We start from the raw sequence: 14507 nt of genomic DNA, 5'->3' as shown, positions 1-14507 counted from the left end.
TCTAAATCTATATTTGCATCTGTATCTACATCTGTATCATCTCTTACATTTGTATCATTATTGAGCGGCACGTTTTCTTCAGATGTGTTCTTCTTTAGCCTTTTCTTCTTTTTCTTTTTTTAAAATAGCAATGCAGTTCTGTCTAAAAATAAGAGTGATGGCAATGCATAAGTAGCTACCCTATTTTCATCAGTCAACAAATGCTCTAGCAAGAATCAGGCTCCTTGGTGCTTGGCTATTGGTGTAAATCAGGATCCATAATCCTCTTCTTGGATGGCTAAACCATGAAAGCATTTCTCTGTGCAAACCTAAGTAACAGCTGTGCTTTTACTCTCTTAATTAGATGTCGCATCTTGATATTTTAGGCATGTTCTTCTAGTAGCGTATAAAGCAGAGATGAGTTACGCTTCCAACCTTATAGCATTTAGCCTTCTTCAACAAGGTTGCTTTTCAAACTTCAGGTCAACGGAGACAGTAACACAAATTTAGACTGAAATTTACTGCACACCTTATTGGATACTGGTTCCCAGTACAAGTGAAATTGCTTGAGGAGATCTGCTTTTAGATTTTGTGTGTTGTATTTGTTAGGGAGTAGATGTAAGGGCTACCTAGTGCAGCAGGAAGAAGCGTTCTGCTTCACAGTGTCACCTGGTCACCCCACCATCATTTAAATTCTAATCTGTGCTTGAAGATAGACTGCCAGGTACTATAAAGATTGTGTGATACATCAGGAATATTGGTTCTGCCCCAGTGCGCAGAAGAGACCTGTTGACTGCAGCATAGACCTTTTGATTGTTGAGTCACAGCTGGCAAGAATACAGAACGAAGGCTGTGCAGTAGAACAGGAGGGAGATTCTGGAGTCTGCCTCCTGCAGCCTTTTTCATCCACCTCAGTTGATGCAATGGCTTTCGTGATACAGTGGGAGTCTCCCTCCCACAGCCTCAGACAACCTCTTGCCCCTCATCAGCTGTTCAGTTTGCACACAAGAAGCTAATACCCAGAGGCTCCAGTTCAAAGCTGGAGAGGTGGTATCCTTGCCCATGAGATTTAGGCCTGCTTTAGGATTAGAACTTGATCCCCCTATTACCAGTGAGACCTAGTGGCCAAGATTGATACTCTTTGAGAAGAAGAAAAATGAATTTTGCAATAAATATTTCTCCCGTTTTAAAACTTAATTTTCTAGTTTATACCTTTGAAAGAGATTTGGAAGATCTGGATGTTCAAAATGCAAAGAAGGCATAGATTTTGAGTCATAAAATATCTTAAAACCTGTTTTAAAAAAAACACTGAGGTGCAGAGATAAGAATGTCTTTGGCAGACATAGAAATGAGGCCGGACTCCCTGCTATAGAATGAAAGGGATATAAAGAAAGGGATGTCCATGGAACGTGTCCTCAGGAGACTTCCAGTAAACTTCCCTTAATGTGACTCAAGAAATTCTTCTGCAATTGGTAAGTTTCGGAAATGCAGGATGTAGTATTTGCTGCTGCAACAAGCCTGCAAATGTTCTTCTTTCCATGGGTCCATTCTTTGTTTCTCAGAATTGCATTCAGAGGTGATATTCAGCCGAATCAGTAGCAGAAATCACGGGTTGGCCTGCCCTCGCCCACCCGTCCATCCTGGCTCTATGCCATCCTATTTAGGCACTTTTTGAGGCCGGGCGCATGTATGGAAGATGTGCATGAGAGCAAAGCACATACACAGAAGGCTGGGTACATGTACGGAAGGCAGGCACACGTGTGGACCGGGAGCGCTCGTGCATGAAGTGAGTGCACACGCATGGGGCGAACCGGTAGTAACCTAATATGAAACCCACCACTGGTTGCATTCCATTACATTCATAGGTGTACCCAGAATTGCAGAAAATGTTCAGAACTGTGAATTTAACACCACTAATATAAATAGATTAAATGTTAAATATAAAAAATATATATTAAAACTTTTTCAAAACCTCTTCAGGATCTTATTTTGATCTGCATAATGGGATGCCTAGATGTACAACCACATGTACAGTAAACCATAATAATGTCGCACATTCTTTAACATTGCATAAATAATGCAGATTACATCATCATCTTTGTCATGTACATGACAACATAAAATAAATATTTGTTCTTGGCTGTGGCCCTCAGAACCTGCAAAAGCTATCCAAGTGTGATTCCTAATAGGAAGGAGAAATGGTTAAATGCATGACTGGTGAATGTATCAATGTAAGGAAAGAAAATCACATTTAATTTGGCTCTAGCCACTTTTTCTGATTGTGGATCCTGGGTTGTCATTCAAAGGCTAAATGAGGCACTTGGCTCAGAAAAAAAATGTGTCACCTTCAAACTTGATGATTGCATTTAAGTTGATAGATACCCTGTTGGAGGACAAGGCAATTGATCAGAGTGCTAGAGGAAAACCGAGCTATCTATTTAATTTTCATATTGCTATTTCTAATTTTTTAAAAGAAATTGGGAAAGTAATGATTTTTTTTCTCAATTTAAATTTCTTCCATGCTCTCTTGGACATTAACGTCTAGTTAAATGCTTTTTAAATGTTAGCGTACTCTTCCAGTTTTAGAATGCTGTCTCAACACAAATACATACACCTGAAGCAGACCCATTTGTTTTTTTAGCATTGACCCCCCCCTTCTTTGGAAAAAGCTCTCCATTGATCTTTTCATTATTTATTTATCTGATTAGTTGATTTTTAGACCCTACTTTTCCTCCAGGAACTCAAGGCAAGCATTCCCTCCTTCAAATTCTTCATCACAGCAAAATCTCTGCGGAGTAGGTTATCTTGCTAAATGCTAATCATGTTCTATGTTTAACAGCGAAATTCACCATTGAATACTCTATTATAAATGTCCTTGAGAGTTCTAAATGGGAAACAGCATACAAGCATGCCAATGAAGGAATGGAAATGAATGAATGAGCAAGCCAGCCAACCAGGCAGCCATAAAATTCTGGAGACAAAAAATCTGGAGTCTGGAAGTATGAATGAAACAAAACTAGCTAAACCCGAAGCAAGAAGTAAGTTTCATCCAGAATGGATCTATGTCAGCCATGAATGGGCTGATATTCCCTTTTAAAGAGCAGGAGGATCTAGGAGTCTCAGTTACTGTTAGATAAGCAGGTGAGGGTGAGGTGGGGTATTAGATAAGCAAGTGGGGTTGGGGTGGGATATTTTTACTCAGCTTTGGCTGATGCATGGTTGTGGTCCTTCCTGGACTGAGATTCCCTGCCAAGGATGACTCGGGCACTCATCAACACCCAACTAGATTATTTTAGTCACTCTCTGTAGTTCTGCCTTTGAAGAACACTTTGAAACTACTTGGTCTAATTGGTCCAAATTGCAAGCAAATCAGAGTCATCGCAGTCATCTAACATCAGTTTCTCAGTCACAGCATTGGCTACTAATAAGAGTTCAAGTGCAACTTGCAGTGCTACTTTTAACTTATAATGCCCATGAGGAGTCACAACTAGATACTGACAGGTGCTTATATGTCAGCTACCTTGATGTAGAAGTAGTCCATCCGACCTAGAATGTATTATATGTTACAATTTATGATCTTCTATTAAGCTGATGAGGTAAAGCAGGGATGTCAAACTGGCGGCTTGCAGGCCAGATGTGTCACGCGTAAGCCATGCCCACCCCAACTCTATGAATGGGGAAAACGTCATGAAACATCACATGACGGCAACGTGATATGGCATGTTTGACACCTCTGAGGTAAAGAGATAGCCAATGCTTTCCCATTACAATTCTCACCATGGAATGGGCCCCTTCTTGAAGCAGGTCAACTTCCAGAAATTATTTCAAACCAAATTATCCTGAACAATTTGAAGAATATGAATGGTGACTGTCATGCTTATGTCCATCTGCTGTATTTTTGCACCAAATTATTTTTATTTCAATTTTATTCTATTTTATAGAATATATAATTGTTTTATGCTTTTATGACATAGTCCTGGGAGTCCTTAGAATAAAATGCAATAAATAAATGAAATATAAATTTAAATCTTGTATGTCTTCATTGATTCTGTTGAATGGTCATTTTGACTGATTGTTTTTTCTCAAACATAGTATTGCAGTTTTTCAGCTCAGAGCTATCGGGTTGTATGTTACTTGGAACAATCTGAGAAGGTGGCAATAAATGGTTAACCTTGTAAATTAAGCTGGTTTAGCACTAGTTATTACTTGAGCAAGAGACCTCCAGGGAATAGCTGAGTTGTAGAGTAGGCTGAAAAGTCAGGAAACAACTTGGAAGACAGCAATGGCCAAGAACTACAGTATTCTTACTGAGAAAATTTCACAAATGTATCTCTGTTGTCCTCAGAAACTGAGTTTAACTTGACTTTCTTCCTACTGAATCTTTCAAAAATGCATTTTTGAAAGATTTGAAATCAACGCGGAAACAAATATTGCTACTTTTTAAAACAAAAGATTTACGCTTCCAGGCTCTTAAGTCTTCCCTTACTCTGCAATTCTATTCCAGGTATTTATAATCTTTTTGGTCATGTTCTATGTTTAGCCTGAAGTACCTTGAGCTTTCCTGGCTAAAACCGTATTGACATTTCCCCAGCCTTGGCAGCTGAAGAGGGTCCTCATGATTTAATGAGGAAAATTTCTCCCTGAAGGGATGAAATGCTTTGTCAGGCATTCAGTGTGAGGAACTGATCCATACTATAAGCCTCCACAACACCTAACCAGAGAACCTTGTAAGGCAACTGGATGGTAAAGAATGACATCTAGGGACTCCACTGAGCATGCTGGATCAAAAAGGCTGAACAGCTACGGAGGTAACATATCATCTTTTTTTTATTGTTCTTCCTTTCTTGGCAGAAAAGTCTATCCTGAAAGCTAATAGTCTGGTTAACCTTTGGTACTGGGCGCTGTAATATGTTTACTGTTGGCTTCCTTCAGAACTGAAAGTAGCAGCCAAGGACACCTTATTGTTGATAGATAACTGTACCATGCAGTCTAGGTTAATTGCTAACTGAAACAGGGAATCTACTAGAGACCTTAGTTCAGCAGATGATACCAGTGCCAGTTCTTGCCTTCCTTTTTAGACCTAATCTTGCTCTTATCTTCAAGTAGGCTACTATTGCCTTTCCCTATATGAAGCTGACATGTATCAGGGTGCTTCTCAAGTTAAGGGCTGTTCTTGGTCTTTTGAGTGACATGTTGGAGACTCCGTTCAAAAATATGAATGTAAACTAGGACCAAAAAGTGGGTAAGACAAAGCCAGGACAAAATTTAAATTTAATAATTAAAAATTCAGCCTCTTCTGCCATTTATCAGTGCTTACCTTTTCATCTCCACAAAACTATAGGGCTTCTGAAGAGTTTAAAGAGCTGAGCTGATTAATCTTAAAGTCAACTTCTAGAACAGAAAATTTGTAATATTTATTTTGAACCTCCCACTCTTAGAAGCTTCTGTCTTGAAGTCTTCTTGGTTCCTGGCATTTCCCCCATCCCACTTGAGATCAAAACATCAGGATGCCCTGTCTTCTGTGTCCAGGAGGCAGAATAACAGAATTGGAAGGGAACTTAGAGGTCTTCTAGTCCAACCCCTTGCATGAGCAGGAGACCCTATACTAGGGGTGTCAAACTGGTGGCTCGCAGACTGGATGTGTCACACACAGGCCATGCCCACTCCAGCTCCGTGAATGGGGAAAGGGTTGAGAAATATCACATGATGGCAACATGACGTGGGAAGTTTGACACCTGTGCTTTATACCATTATGGACAAATGGATGTCCAATGTCTTCTTAAAAACCTCCAGGGATGGAACATCTACAACTTCTGAAGGCAAGCTGTTCCACTGGTTAATTATTCTCACTATCAGGAAATTTCTCCTTATTTCTAGATTGGTTCTGTCTTTAATTAGTTTCCATCCATTGCTTCCATCCATCCTGTCTTCTGGTGTTTTAATGAATACTTTGACCCGCCTCTTCTTTGGAATATTTTGGAATATTTGAGCCCCTCAAATATTGGAACACTGCTGTCATGTCACTTCTTTTCACTGAATTAGACATACGCAATTCCTACAACTGTTCTTCATATGTTTTAGTCCCCAGCCCCCTAATCTTTTTTGTTGCTCTTCTCTGCACTCTTTCCAGAGTCTCAACATCTTTTTTTAATATATATTTTGGCAACCAAAACTGGATGCAATATTCCAGAGGTAAATTTTATCAGGGCATTATAAAGTGATACCAACACATCATGCGATCTTGATTCTATCCCTCTGTTAATGCAGCCTAGGATTGTATTGCCTTTTTTGGTGGCTGCCACACACTGCTAACTCATATTTAAGTGATTCCACTAGGACTCCAAGATCCCTCTCGCAGTTACTGCTGTTGAGCCAGGTTCCACCTATTCCAGGGGTGAAATGCTTCCAGTTCGGACTGGATCGCCCGATCCGGTAGCGATGGCGGCGGGGTGGTTCGGAGAACCGTAGCAAAAATCCCTGCCCCCCCATGCCCAGCTGAGCCGCATGATCATCAGAGGCTCTTTTTTTTACTTTTAAAAGCATTTTTTCTACAACCTCTTCGGCCAAAAAATTCTTTTAAAAGAAAAACAAAAAGCCTCAGATGATCGTGCGGCTCAGCTGGGATCGTCAGAGGCTTTTAAAAGCATTTTTTTCTGCAACCTCTTAAGGTTGTAGAAAAAATGCTTTTAAAAGTAAAAAAAAAAAGTTGGCCACACCCACCCAATCACATTACCCACCACCACCACCAAGCCACACCCACAGAACTGGTAGTAACAAATTTTACATTTCACCACTGACCTATTCTATTCTATACATTCGCTTTTTCTTGCCTAAGTGTAAAATCTTTCTTTTCTTATGGTTGAATTTCATTTTATTAGATAGAGCCCAGTGTTCAAGTCTGTTGAGATCCTTCTGGATCTTGAGCCTATCTTCTGGGGTGTTGGCTATTCCTGCCAGCTTGATGTCATCTGCAAATTTGATGAGTTCCCTTTCTATTCCTTCATCTAAATCATTTATGAAGATATTGAAGAGTACTGGGCCTAAGACAGACCCTTGGGTTTTACCCCACTGCTTACTTCTCTCCATGAAATATAGATATAGTTTCATTAAGGACTACATATTGAGTGCAATTTGTCAGCCAGTTATGGATCCATCTGGTGGTGCTGTCTAGCCCACATTTTTCTAACTTACTAAGAAGTAGTTTGTGGTCTATTGTGTCAAATGTCTTACTGAAATCCAATTATACTTTGTCCACAGCATTTCTCTGGTCCACTAATTTGGTCACCTTGTCAAAAAATGAAATAAAATTTGTTTGGCATGATCTGCTTTTGGCAAATCCATGTTGGCTTCTGGTTATAACTTTGCTTGCTTTTAGGTGTTAGCAGATCTGCTGCTTGATTATCTTTTTAAGGATCTTCCTAGGTATTGATGTCAGGCTGATTAATCTGTAGTTTCCGTGGTGCTTTGACAGCACCTCCACATAGTCACCCTGAAAGAAATTGCAGTGTGGAATTGAGGTGAATAAAGGATAAGGTGCTTCACAAAACATATATTTTTCTGTTCCCCCATTGGGCATCCAGATGATCTTCCCTTGCCTTTGTCATCCACCAAAGTCCCAAGAAAAAGCCATGAAACGCAGCAGGAGATAAGGAGAAGGGATGATGGCTGAAGTTAAATATGATTACTCCATGTGAAGTAGTGTACAAAAATCATATAAAGGGGAAAATGTGGACGGTGGATATTTTAAATGAATGGTTTAAAAATCAATGTGGAAAGAAAGCGTAATGAATTCAGGATTGCAAAATAAAAAACTAAGAAGGTGACAAAAATCAAAATTATGATTAATTGATTGATAATATGTCATAAAGTTGATGTAGACTCAGCGGCTACATAATTTTTTCCCCATGAAAATTTGTTCCCAAATTGGTCCTTCAGGTCTTCCAACAATCCATCTCGCTATACAAGAATTTGGAAAACTCAGTGACTAGCAGGAGATTCAAGAGTGACAAAACAAATTAACTTGTGAAACCATGAGAAGTGTTGAGAAATGCTATTGAAACAAGAAATGTTTTTAAAGGCTTATAGTGTTCTTACAACACTGAGGATGATAACTGAGTGTTGATTTGAAACTTTGAAGCTCCCTGTTAAGGAAGTTCAAAGGAATTTCCATTTTGTGTATTTTACTGCTGGCAGACAATGTTTAGACTTAGGCAGGGTTAAGTATGCAAACTGGTTTTACTGGTGAGTTGAGCGGGTACGGAACTTTAGTTATTTATTTAGAAATGTGCCTTTGCCACCTTTCGTACATAAGTTGCTCTTTATATTTTGCTTCCAAACAGCTAAGATTAGAAAAGCAGCACAAACATCAAGAAGTATTTGAAGTGTTATGGTTCGTGTTTTCATTTAGAATGGGGAAGCCAAGTTTAAATCTGTATTCCAGTGGTGGGTTGCTACCAGTTCTCCCCGGTTCTTGCAAACTGTAGTGGAAATTTTGAATAGTTCGGAGAACCGGTAAATACCACCTCTGCCTGGCCCCGCCCCCAATCTATTCGCTGCCTCCCGAGGCCCGGCTGATCGGCTAGACAAAAAAAATCAGGGCTCACTTGACAAAGAAGAGAAAAAAAAACCAAGACACCTTAGCTTTAAATTGATAAGCCAAGAAGCCTCCCAACTGATCGGCTAGAACCGATCTGCTCCTTGTAAACTGCTCGGTGGTAGATTGGCAATTGAGGCCAAGCTGCTCGAAAGCGGTTTCCGATGCTCTCGGTGGTGGCAGAGAGGCAAAAAACTGTTTTAACTCTTGTCACTGAGCTTCAAAGGGCCACCCTACAGCTGATCAGTGGTAAAAGGCAGTGTGGTGGTAGATCAGTGCACTCCAAAAACAAATAGGTAGACCGGTATGCTCCAAGAACAAATGGGTACAGACTGGTACGGCTCTGCAAGCAGTTAAAAGCCTGGTAGACCAGTACCTCTGCTAAATCCTAAAGAATTGTTTGTCACATGACCATCAAACCACGCCCACAAAATAAGCCACGCCTACAGAACCGGTAGTAAAAAAATTTAGAACCCGCTCCTGCTGTATTCAACTACAGAGATCATTAGGTGACTTTAAGCCAGTTGCTCTCTCTCAGTCCTTTCAGTTTCTGGAGGCATTTGGTGAAAAAAAAGATGCTAAACTACAGTAGATGGGCCAGCAGACACCTCTTTGTGATAAAAATATTATAAAGATTTCCTTTCTGAAATTTTTCTTCATAAAACAATAACGTTATACAAATACAGTGTAGCTAACCCAACTCAGGGGTAATCCTCGGTTTATGACTACAGTTGAGACTTATGACACTAAATGATGTCATGCTACATGACGGCACCCGATGGTATGATCTTTTTTTGCCATGGTCATTATTTGAATTTCCCCCTTTGCCTGTTGGAAACCAGTTGGGAAGGTTGCAAATGACACATGACCAGTGGTGAAATCCTCCATGGGTCGCCACTGATTCGCTGCCCATGCATGCATGGTACACGCCAGATACACGCTGCACACACATGCGCACTCCACACCAAACGCATGCTTTTGGATTTCCTGCTCTTTTTTTTACTTTTTAAAGCATTTTTAACTACCAGTTCCGGAGAACCGGTAGTAAAAAAATGCTTTAAAAGTTAAAAAAAAAAAAAGTTCCAAAGATCAGCTGTGCGACGATCATCAGAACTCTTTTTTACTTTTTAAAGCATTTTTTTAACACCTGTTTGGGAGAACCGGCCCGAACCGGTAGCATTTCACCCCTGCACATGACCCAGTGATACTGCAACTGTGGTAACTACATACCAGTTGCCAAGCACAGTCTCAATCACATGACCGCAAGAGCACTGCAATATCATAAGTGCGAGGACCAATTCTAACTTTTTTTCAGTGCCATGAAAACGTCAAACTGTCACTAAACAGATGGTCAAGTGCTACTTATGGATCAGGATTGTTATTGGAATAGAAAACCAGACTCTCTAATGTGTGTGAACATAAGAATGCTGCTGCCAGATTGGGCCATGGCTTATCTTAGCCCACCAGTTTGTTCCTTACATTGATCATCCAGATGCCTGTAGAACAGAAGATGGTGGTATTTTCACCTTTACTTTGTGGTAGGAAAAATGCCCACCTAAATAAGGAGCCAGAGCATTTGGAGATAGACGCAATGAAGTATATTTTATTTTATTTTATATTTTATTTTAAGTATATTTTATTGGCCTCCTGGCCAAAACACAAAAAAACAGCAGCAGTATATACATCCCTAGATATGTTATACAAAACTCACAAAGGCAACATAAATTATAGATTGGCCTTACTCTATAGCCTGACCTGGAGCCTCAAAACTCCGTATTTCTAGGGAAGCTTCAAACCAGCCCTTTCTGCTGACATTAGCACCTTCTATTATAAATAATGTCATCTCACACCAAGGAAAAGACAATAATCTGATTTTTGTTATCAAACTCCTTGCCCTCCAGGGTCATCAGGCAGTTCCAATTTGCTTTTTTTTCTTCTGCTGTTCAATTCAAAATCCTTCACAAGGATCGTGAATGCAAGCACAGAATATTAGTATCCTTCACACCCTGCAGTACTAGGCATTTGGGGGCATGCTAATTTCCAATCCAGAAACACATTCAATCTTAAAACCTAATTGCTCTTAATAGACCCTTTCCATAAAAGTATTCAATTCTTTTCTAAGCCATCTAAATCAGTGTGGCCATTGCCTTCCCTTGGAGTGGTGTATCCCCACAGATTAATGATGCTGTCTTTTGACTGCTCTGCTTTTGTAAGGTTCATTGGTCTTGATTTCTCCATACTTTGCATAATTTTGGAGATTGTGACCAAGCCCCCACCTGTGTCATGGTTTTTTCGAAGCTAAAGACAAACATTCTTGCTCTTTCTCATAGGAAGGTGATAGAGCTGCTTGATAATTTTAGATGAATTTATTTCAAGCTCAGTTAAACCCTTTCTTTTTCAAACCAAAACTGTATACAATTTTTCAGATGGAAATGTACAAGAGGTTATCTGAGAGTATTATTAAGCTGAGCATTTTATTTTCAACCTTTTTCCAAATGAGTCCTAGCATCAGTGTAGGATTGTAGAAATGTAAAATTTGTTACTACTGGTGCTGTGGGCGTGCCTTGGTGGGGGGGTGGATAATGTGACTGGGTGGGCGTGGCCAACTTCTTTTTTTTTTTTTACTTTTAAAAGCATTTTTTCTACAACCTTACGAGGTTGCAGAAAAAAATGCTTTTAAAAGCTCTGACGATCAGGCAACTCAGCTGGGATCATCAGAGGCTTTTAAAGGAATTTTTTTTTTCTACAACCTCTTCGGCCGAAGAGCATTTCGGCCGAAGAGCACTTCACCATTTTTTTTTTACTTTTAAAAGTATTTTTTCGGCTGAAGAGGTTGTAGAAAAAATGCTTTTAAAAATTAAAAAAAAAGCCTCTGATGATCGCGCAGCTCAGCTGGGCATGGGGGGGGCAGGGATTTTTGCTACCAGTTCTCCGAACCACCTGCCATCGCTACTGGATGGGGCAATCCAGTCCGAACCGGCAGCATTTCACCCCTGCCTAGCATCGACTGCAGAGGTGGTATTCAGCTGGTTCAGACAGGTTCAGGCGAACTGGTAGAAGCGACTGGGGGTGGAGGCGGGCCTGTCCGCTCCAGTGTAATGCCGTCCTATTTAGCCCAGTGGTGAAATTCAATTTTTTTTACTACCGGTTCGGTGGGCATGGCTTAGTGGGCATGGCAGGGGAAGGATGCTGCAAAATCTCCATTCCCACTCCACTCCTGAGGGAAGGATATTGTAAAATCTCAGTTCCCACCCCACTCTGGGGCTAGCCAGAGGTGGTATTTGCTGGTTCCCCGAACTACTCAAAATTTCCGTTACCAGTTCTCCAGAACCTGTCAGAACCTGCTGGATTTCACCCCTGATTTAGCCACGTTTTTGAAGCAGGGCGCATGTGCAGAAGGCATGCACAAAGCACATGCGCAGAAGGCGCACACGCACAAAGCGAGCACGCACGACGAACCAGTGAAACGTGAAACCCACCTCTGATCGACTGTGCCTTTTTCTTCCATCCATGTGCCAGCAGATATCCTCCGAAAAAACTCTAAACTATTGGGGAGATGGGATTTAGCTCTGCAGAATCCATGCAGATTTTTTCCCCTTCTTTGATCAGTAGTACCAATCATGGAGCAGACATTAAACTGACTGATCTATAATTTCCTACCTCTCCTTTGGGTCCATTTTTAAAAACTGGTGTCATACTGGCTACCTTCCAGTTCTCTCCCAGTGAGCCCAATGTAAGGGATAAATTACATATTTTGTAAAGGGCTCAGCAATTTCACAACTGAGGCCTTTAAAAACTCTTGGGTGGATGTCATCAGAGTTCAGCCATTTATTACTGTATAGTCTCTCAAGAGGTCCCAGAATATCTTCTCTTGTTACCTCAACTGGCTTCTCTCAATCAGAGACATAGCGATCTTTTCCTATAAACTTCTGTAGAAAATACAGAGGCCAAGAATTCATTCAGTTTTTCATCAATCCCACAGTATCCTTATTCCTCCTTTGCCATCAAACAAATCACCGGTTTTTTGTTTTTTTTTGGCTGGTTTTCTGCACTGAATAGAATGAAAAAAAAGTTCTGATTGATTGATTATCATACTGTCCTCAACTTTTTCTTCCTTATGATCACCCTACACCTGTGATGGTGAACCTATGGCACGTGTGTCGGAAGTGGCACACAGAGCCATCTCTCCGGACACGCAAGCCATCGCCTGTTGCTCTTCCGGATTCTGACGTGCTGGCCAGTTGGCCTTCACGTGCGCAGGAGCATTGGAAACTGGAAAAGCAGCTGTCCCAACTGAAATGGGACACGCACGTGCAGGAAACCGGAAAAGCAGTTGCCTGGTGCGCATGCACGTGCCGGGAAGCTGATCTTCCTGTTTCCGGCATGCACATGCACACCAGCCACCTGGTCTTTGTGCACGCATGCATGCCAGAACCCAGAAGACCAGGTGGCCGGTGCACATATGCACCCCGGGAACCTGAAGATAATCTTCCTGGCATGCGCATGCGTACCAGGCAACTGCTTTTCCGGTTTCCAGCACGTGCGTGTCCCATTTCAGCTGAACAGTTTCGCCAACACTGCCCTACACCTTTTCTGCCAGAGTTTATATTCCTTTTTGCTCTTGGTGGGTTTTCCAATTTCCAAAGGAAGTCTCCTTTATTAGAGTTCTGGGAGGAATCCTTTGGTGCTCATCCTGGACTTGGTTGACCTTTTCTTACATTGCACTCGGACTTCAATTGTTGTGATTTAAAAATAATCTCTAAGCATTACATAGAAATTTCATCCTCTTAACTCTTCTGTCTCTTTTTTGTCTGGTCTGGACATTTTTCAGAACTTGCTCATTTTTTAGTTAACGGAAACAATGCCACTTGCATGCAAGATAAAGGCAAAATCATTAAGGTCATTGTTTCCTATTAGTTTCACACAAATGCCTCACGCCAGATTATGGTTACCACCTAGATTTATATCAAGGTTGTCTCTACAGCTAGTCCTCGACTTACAACCACAACTGAGCCCAAAATGTCTGTTGCTGAGTGAGACAGTAGTTAAGTAAGTTTTGTCTCATTTTATAACCTTTCTTGCCACAATTATTAAGTTAGTAACACTGTTATTAAGGGAATCTGGCTTCCCCATTAACATTGTTTGTCAGAAGGTCACAAAAGGTGATCATATAAGCCCAGGACAATTATCATATATATGAACCAGTTGCCAAGCATCTAAATTCTGATCACATGACCATGGAGCTTTTGCAACAGTTGTAAGTGTGAAAAATGGTCATTAGTCACTTTTTTAGTGCTCTTGTAATTTTGAATGGTCACTAAACGAATGTTTTTAAATCAAGGACTACCCGTATTCTGGCTAGAAGTACTACTATCAGTTCTAAGAAACAGTTATTTAAAGCACCTAGACATTTGTTTTCTTTGTCATGGCCACAGCCACAGCCACCTTCAGATAGTCTGTAACTTACAACCAGAAGTGTGAACGGAATTTTGGTTGCTAAGCAAGATGGTTGTTAAGTGAATTGCACCCTATTTTATGATCTTTTTTTACCAAGGTTGTTAAGTGAATCACTGCAGTTGCTAATGGAATCATACAGTCATTAAGCAAAATCCAGCTTCCCCCATTGATTTCGAATGTCAGAAGCTGACTGGGAAGTTCACAAATTACAAATCAGGACCATGGAATGCTGCAAACATTGTAAATACATTCCAGCTGCCAAGCACCTAAATTTTGATCATGTGGGGAAACTGCAACAGATGTATGAGTACCGGTGTAGCCCCTCTTGCAGCCGTATCAGATGAGGAGGCGGCATGGGAATCGGGGCCAATATCAAGGCAATCTGAGAGCTCCGAGGGGGAAGAGGGAATGGAGCTGTCACAGATACAGAGGTGGAGCCTGGGCCGTTCCTCAGCCCTCAGATGGAGGGTCAACAGCC

At 40.9% G+C, this 14507-nt stretch overlaps 1 protein-coding gene across 7 annotated transcripts in view; it reads left to right on the top strand.

The window, feature by feature from the left end:
* MYBPC1 (myosin binding protein C1) overlaps positions 1-14507 on the top strand; it is a 104320-nt gene that overhangs the window by 11830 nt on the left and 77983 nt on the right. The gene's annotated exons all lie outside the window — the stretch shown is intronic.

Source organism: Pituophis catenifer, unplaced genomic scaffold (genome assembly GCF_029215685.1).
Source record: "Pituophis catenifer annectens isolate HBS135680 unplaced genomic scaffold, rPitCat1.0.hap2 SCAF_7, whole genome shotgun sequence".
In the NCBI taxonomy this organism is placed as follows: domain Eukaryota; kingdom Metazoa; phylum Chordata; class Lepidosauria; order Squamata; family Colubridae; genus Pituophis; species Pituophis catenifer.
The sequence above is the reverse complement of the archived record's forward strand: the minus strand, read 5'-3'. Positions and strand labels throughout refer to the sequence as shown.